A 7,978-nucleotide genomic window follows, 5' to 3' on the forward strand; every position below is an offset into this window, starting at 1 on the left:
TGCATAATTCTCATTCATATTAAGAATGGTTGGATATAATTAGAAATATTTTTCTTATTGAGTATGTGAATAAATCTCCTATGGATAATTTGAGAAGATGATCTGAAAGGAGGGTTCAGGCTGGTGGATAAAGGCAGTGGCGAGGCAGCCAGAATTACTGGCTTCTCTCATAAATTCTTTCTGGCCTCACTGGGCATGCCGTTCAGGTTTACCTTGCGTCACCTTTCATATTTCACAAATTTGACGATAGAAATAAAACACAAATGTTTGTTTTGATTTTGAGAGGGTTAATTTTCACCTGTTGATCTCTTCTTTCCAGCCCTGCAAAATTAAGTTATGTGTCTTTGGCAGTTTAAAAGGAAGGAAGGTCCTTTCCTTGTTCCAATATTCTTGTAGTTTTCAGGAATATCCTGACTTTCATGCTGTTTTGCTTTTGCCCAAATTGGTCTTCCACGTAGGACATTATCTCCTGCCCACCTACTTGTGTGGCTTGCATGCAGTAAAAAAGGTTGAAGGTTTTCTAGTAGTAAAAAGTGCTTTTGGGGACTACTTCCCAACATTTTCCATATCAGCACTGTCAGAAAGTAACGATATTTTAGTGTAGTTACACTAGAATAACGTGGGCATGATCTGGCTCTATGTGTAAAGAGTTTGATAAGAACATTTCTTTATATTTCTTTACATTTCTTCATTTGATATAAATGTAATATACATAGGGTTAAGGAAAATATTAAATACTGAGTGCATCTGAAACTTCCAAATATTTCTTAAACTTTTAAGGAGAAATTTCAGCCAGGTTCCATAAATAAAACTTGTTTAATATGTGACTTTATACTTGAAATAATGACACAAATTTCCTATTCTAAAATGATGGCATACAATATTTGCATTCCTGATAATTACCATCGTGGGGAGAGTTTGCTCAAGAAATCAATCAAAATGCAAAACCATCTATTTTATTTTTTTGCAATTACTGAAATTATACCTTAAAATTTCCCCAGCTCTTCTTTTTTCTTTACCGACAATTATCAGATATTTCCAAAGACATTGAAGCTCTAATCTTCAAAAGTCTGTGTGGTAAAGGAGTCACGCTACTGCTAGGTTGGTCACCACAAAAAGGGCATATCCACCACGAATGCATAGAAGTGCCTGATATATTCAAAGTGCAAAATCTGGAGCTGCCTCCACTAGGACAACCTACTTGGCCTTCAAGCACTTCTCTGGCTGGCTGCACTCTGGGCTACATGCCCTGTCCCAGGCATGCTGGAACACCAACCTTCCCAGCATCTCCAGGGGTCTCTTGCCTGTAGCTGGCAGCATCACATCTCAGCTGGCTGTGAAAATAAATGTCCTCCTTGGTTCCACTCAGCAAATGGCAAACACCACCATTGTGTTTGCCTCCTTTAGGGATTATAGGGTACACTGTGAGACTCTAACTCAGCCCGGGCCACCCTTTGAGGAACCCCTGGGTAGGCTTCTCATAGCCAGAGACCACCCCTCAATGCTCTGGCCTCCCAGCCCATGCAGCCACCTCAAGACTGAACATTTGGGATCAACATTTCATGGCACATCGGTAGCCTTTCTGATGCCAAGACCCACTGGTTGGGCACCTCTGCTTTAAGATGAGCTGTGGTCCTATTTCCCTATCCTAAGCAGCCATTTTTAGTGCCCAAACCAATATCTTGGTATTTTCTTATTCCATTCCTGCTGCCATGCACAGTATCTTTATGCTCTATTAACTCTTTATTACTTTATGTTCTTTGCAAAATGTCCTTCACTTTTCAGTCCTCTCATGATTATAGATTCTACTTCCTCAGTTTGCAAAATCCCTTGGTGAATACCATATTTATAGGTAGAAGCTGTCTCATATATTACATTTCTGATGTTAAAAAGGAAAATGAGAATCCTCATTCCCAATGGTTGAGAAATATCCCTTAATTGTTCTCTCTGCCTCTTGGCTTGCGATTTGTGACTGCGAAATGTTCTCTGAGAACTAGAGCCTAAAGAAAATGTCAGTCAAGATAATTTGCTTTTACCCTCTGTGAAAAGGTTAAAGATGAACATTCATGTCAGGTAGTTTTCTCGACTTCACCAATGTTTTGACCACTACCCTAATGAGTCAGGGACTTTCTGCTTTCCATTGCTTGCTTACCCTTTGAGATATCTGTCACATTAACATCTAGTGATGAGTCAGTAATAGAAGGAATTCAAGAGTGCATACTGGTCTGTGCAAGGCAAGGAAATTCAAAGGGAATAGTAGCCAATGACCCTGTCTTCAAGAAGTTGTAATCTAACTGAGAAACCAAAAAAGCACTGGTGCAGTGGCTCAGGTTGCCTTCAGGATGGTATGATAGCAGGTTGAAAAAAATGCAGTGCACAAGTTCTTTGCAGAGAAAGAGCCATATTTTATACATCTGTTTGATTCTTACCAATACCTAGAATAATGGTGGGAACATATGGAAAGTGTCCCCCAAATACTGGCTTACAAATTTCAGATGCTCCAGATTTCTTTATCCTAATCATTCTGGTCCCTGTCAACTGAAATTGGATCTTGAATTTGACTTTTGACTACACACCAACTGGGTATCCTTAGAAATTCACAAAACTTTCCCAAAGCTCTGTTTCCTGACTGTAAAATAGGTGATGAAGTAATTCCCCGTAAGGGCTTTTGAGGAATAAATAAGATAATAAAATGCTTGGAAGCTTCGAAGAGTATATGGCAGCCATCACTAATTCAATAGCAATTATCATTGTGATTACCATGGCCCCCATCTTTTGTTCATTCTTACTCTAAGCTCAGTTACAATGAAGTATTTTCTCTTCTGATTTCTCTAATAACATGCTTGTTTCATTGATCATTTCAATTACCTGGTAAACATTTTCAGGGCATTACCACAACCAGGCTCTTAGGTAAGCTCCCCACGCCACCATAGAATGCCCTCCTCTCTTTTGTATCATTTGTATGTCTTATGTATATTGAAATCCAGATCAACCTTTCCCAGACATTTTTTTGTGTGTGGTGATTCTACTTGATAGAAGATAGGTAATTTGGCCTAGAAAAAGACAAGTGAGTGTAAGCTGTTACAGTAAGATAGGTGTGGAGAAATGAGAGCCCGCTCCAGGGGTTGATGGTTGAAATGAAAAAGGAAGGTGCTCCAGAAATTCGTTAACTGGTGATCTCCAGGGTGAAGCGGTTAGGAGGGTACTGAATGTTTGGTAACAGGGTCAAAGAGAGACCCTGACGTTTCATAGTATACCCTTTGTACCTTTTGAATGTTGTGTTGGGTGCATGTATTACTGCCTTAAAAATAAAAGGTGATGATTTATCAAAAGAAGATCACTCTAAAGTAGGGAACAAAAGAACAGGTGCAATTGAAAGAAGTATGATCACAGAATTAAAGAGATGAGAGATTAAGTCCCAGAGGAGTCAGAATCCAAGAGATGAGTTTTCCAATGGCCACTCCCTTCTCTTTTCCGTAGACTGGATCCCGGTCGCCTGTCGTAAACCATGGGCATTGGTGGTGTTTTCTGGTTCCACTTGATACCATTGCCCCAGCAGCTCCCATGTTTCAAGTTCCCATCAGCAGGAATCTATATTTCCAAGTGTCCAGTTGTAAAATTTTCTGAGAATCTGCTTTATAAAGAAAATGACAAAATGGCAGGCAAAATGGCCTATGGCTTGTTGTATGCAAAGCATCCAATTTAGCCTCTAGGAACAAGGAAGTATGGACCACACTTGTTGCCTAACATCTAGCAGTTCTAGCACAGAGCACATAGTCTGTAGATAGATAAGGGACTTTGGTGTGCTTTCATGGTGAAATCTGGGAGAAGCAAAACTGACTCCCTTAAGACTAAACCAATATTTGCTTTTCAAATTACAAAAATAATATAGGTACACGGATATTCTAGAAATTTGGAAAAAAGAACAATGAAAGAATGAAAATCAAGAGAAATTATTTCTTAATGGTGAATGGAGAGAAAAAAAGCACACACTTCTGCATATCTCAGCATTCACTTACCAAGTTGTATCAGGTTAATTATCCAATTGAGAGGTATAATCAGTATGTATAAGGTCTCTTTTTCCTCCTGCTTGTGAAATACACGTTAGTTGAATACATAAGGAATAAATGAGTATTAATTTGCTAATGTCACTCCATACATAACATTCTATAGCCTGTAAACATCTTCAAGCATTATCTCACCTTTTTCTTTCAAAGCTTTGGGATATGGATAAGGGAAATAAACTCTTCTCATTTTATATTTGAGGAAACCGTGATCCAGAGGGCTGTGAAATGACTTGCGAAATCAGAGTGGAACTCAAATAAAAAATTTTCTGCTCCATCTCCATTGTTTTTTTTTTAAGATTTTATTTATTTATTTATTCACGATAGACAGAGAGAGAGAGAGAGAGGCAGAGACACAGGCAGAGGGAGAAGCAGGCTCCACTCCAGGAGCCCGACATGGGACTCGATCCCGGGACCCCAGGATTGCCCCCTGGGCCAAAGGCAGGCGCCAAACCTCTGAGCCACCCAGGGATCCACCCCCCCCCCCCGCTTTTTTTTTTTAAAGATTCATCTCCATTGTTTTTAATGCCCAACATACGTAGCTCTGACTGTTGCTCATTCCAGAATTACTCTGATTCCTTTAGGTTGACCATTTGGTTGTTAGTTTAACTGCCTGCTAGCCTCAACCTGGCATCCTGCATTATTGTGCAGAAGGTAAGGTGGTGTACCAATATAAATATGGCTATAGCTATTCCAGAATGCAGGAAAGTTTTTAAGTGTAGAGCCCCAGAGGGGATGGGATGGAATAACTGCTCTGCCTTCCCCCACCTCTTTGCGTAGACTGTAACAGTACACACAGATTTCTTTAGTGAGCAGATGGCATCTGATTGGAGGGATCAGAGAAGACCTCATAAAAATGACACCTCTGATGGTTTGTGAAGGAATAGAGTTTAAAGTCAGTTTTAGGTATGAAAAAAGTATTCAGTTGGCCAAATGCTGATCTCTTTATCCTAGCATCAAGAATAAAACTCAGTCAAAATAATTTTTGTTCTATCGTGCCAAAATCATCCCCTCTCAAAAACAAACAAAAAAACTCAAAGAAAGAAAAGGGGAGCATGAGTTGGGGTTGGGATTGGAATTCTCATAGCTGCACAAAAAAAGATTTTTCCTATTTCTGGGATCTGGACATTTCAAGGAGACCCAAACGTGGATCAGCTTCCTCAAAATTGCTACTGTTTCTCTGTGCTTTTGGCTTGTCCCAGTCAAACAACTGGTCCACTGCACAGGCGTTGATAAAAACAAGGCTGCACTCCAAGGTTGAGGAGTATTTTTAGGTCTTGAGGAAGAAGATTTTTTTTATTTGAAGGAAAGGATGGTAATGTCATCCAAAGTCCTGTGTGGAAGCTGGGACTTGGCAAGACTCAAAAAGCATACTTCAAAAGGAATGCGGTCAAAGGCCAAGCTTTGAGAAACCAAACGTTATGGAGACCCAGTTCTTGTCTTTCTGAAAATCTCGATAGCAGAAGTTTGAGTGGATTTTCTCATTCCTTGTCCCTTTTATAAACTGTTGGTGAACACAGGCATTTGCTCTTTTCGATTGCTTTGTGGGAGGCTCAAGCCTGTATCTTTTTCCCCTTTGAGCAATAAGAACAAAAATAACCCCTGAAACTCTTAAGAGATGTCACAATCCCATGGGAAAATGTTAGCTGGTCACTCTTGAACAGTCCTCAAAGTAAAACTTAGGTGAAGGAATGATGGTCTGAGGATCAAACGCCTGTGCGTATAGGTACATGTGGGTGCGGTGTGTGTTTATGTACCCCCAGCACACATGCCTGTGCTTAATCAAAGGTGCTCTGTGCAGGTGCGCCTGGGTGGCTTAGTTGGTTAAGTGTCTGACTCTTGGTTTCTGCTCAGGTTTTGATCTCAGGGTTGTAAGATTGAGCCCCGTATTGGGCTCCCAACTCAGTAGAGAATCTGTTTCTCTCTCTTTCTCCCTCCTTCTCACCCTCCCTCCCTCTGCTCATACAGTTTCTCTCTCTCTCTCTTTCAAATAAACAAATCTTTTTTTTTTTTTTTTAAAGTGTCCTGTGCAGATAGGAGAAAGGCTGGGAATGCAGAGCTACCTGTCTTTCTTGGACTCCATGGGGTCTGGGTGGGGCAGCTGGGTGGTTAGATAAGCCCTCCTCTGTGAGTCGATTCTAAATTCAACAGTGATTCTAAGTTGGCATTTGGAGAAATCAATAATTTAAGTGAAATGAGGCAATTGAACTTCTGGAAAGTATCTTCAGTTGAATCTTGGGATGTTGGTTCAACTACTCAGGACCTGTGGGCAAAGGCTTACAAATAAAAGAGTCTTTATCTGTAGGCTGTTTTTACCCATCCCTGGTATTTACTTCTTGGGGGAGTTTTCCTAGAAACTGGCTTTCCTCCCATCGTGTCCTTTGGACAATCAGTCCCACGCCACTGATGATAAAGGGATTTTGTGGTCACATAAACTTGAGACACATTGCATGCTGAGTTTTTCTGCTGGAAAGTGATCACGTATACTGACATCACGAAAGGTCTTACCACAAGTCCGCCTTCATTGTTCTAAGTTTTTCACATTTATTTAGCCATGAACCTTCTTTCTTTTCTATTTTATACTTGCACCTTACTGCCCAAAGTGAGAAAGTGTTAACACAACGTATAGCTATCTCTGAGCTCTATTTTTCTGTGCAAGTTTCTGGGTGGACAGGCTGTGTCAGCATCACATGGGAGCTTATTAGAAGTGCAGATGTTGGGGCCGTACCTGAGACCTACTGAATCAGAATCTCTGCAAGGATGGGGGCAGGAATCTGTGTCTTCGTAAGCTCTCCATGTGATTCTTTGTCATATTAGAGCTTAAGAAGCCCTGATGTAGCTGTTCAGTCAAAAATGAGGCCAACTATTACATTTCTTAGATGATAGTCTACCAAACCTTATGGATTCTCCCCTTGGTTTTTAAGGCCCCACTCACCCAACCAATCCAAACTTATTCTACTTTTATCTCCAACCCCACGCCCTGCTTACTGCGTATTCTAATTCACAGGGCCATTGTGCCTTGTTAGTGCTGTCTCTGACTATTTTTGTGCCACAGACCCCTTCTCGGAATAATGTTTTTATTTTATTTACTTATTTATTTATTTTTAAAGATTTTATTTATTTATTTGATAGAGAAAGAGAGGGGGCCACAAGCAGGGGGAGTAGCCTGCAGAGGGAGAGGGAGAAACAGGCTTCCTGAGGAGCAGGGAGCCTGATGCCCACATCAGGCTCAACCCCAGGACTCTGAGATCATGACCTCAGCCAAAGGCAGACTCTTCACCTACTGAGCCACCAGGCACCCCCCAAAATAATGTTTTTAAATGCATACAGTGAAGTATGCTTTTAAGATTTCAAAAGAAACCGAGTTATTCTTATTTATTTATTTGTTTGTTTGTTTATTTATTTAGAGAGACAGAGAAAATGCAAGCAGGAGAGGGGCAGAGGGAGCAGGAGCAAGAGAGACTCTTAAGGAGGCGTCATGCTCATCAAGGAGCCCGACATGGGGCTGCATCTCACGGCCCTGAGATCAACCTGAGCCAAAATCGAGAGTTGACACTTAACTTAGCTACCAAAGTGCCCCAGAAACCAAGTTATTCTGAAATACAGTTATCAAAATATTTTAAAAGCTGTGTTAATTAAAGAAGTAAATATATTCACATTTCTGGTGTAAGATCTAGAGGCAGATCTGTAACTGTTATACTTTTAAAGTGGTGATGCTTTTTATTTTTTTAAAGATTTATTTATTCATTTATTTATGATAGAGAGAGAGAGAGACAGAGACAGAGACAGAGACACAGGAGGAGGGAGAAACAGGCTCCATGCCGGGAGCCCGACGTGGGACTCGTTCCCGGGACTCCAGAATCGCGCCCTGGGCCAAAGGCAGGCGCTAAACCGCTGAGCCACCCAGGGATCCC

The sequence above is a fragment of the Canis lupus genome, chromosome 5 (assembly GCF_003254725.2).
Source record: "Canis lupus dingo isolate Sandy chromosome 5, ASM325472v2, whole genome shotgun sequence".
NCBI lineage: Eukaryota > Metazoa > Chordata > Mammalia > Carnivora > Canidae > Canis > Canis lupus.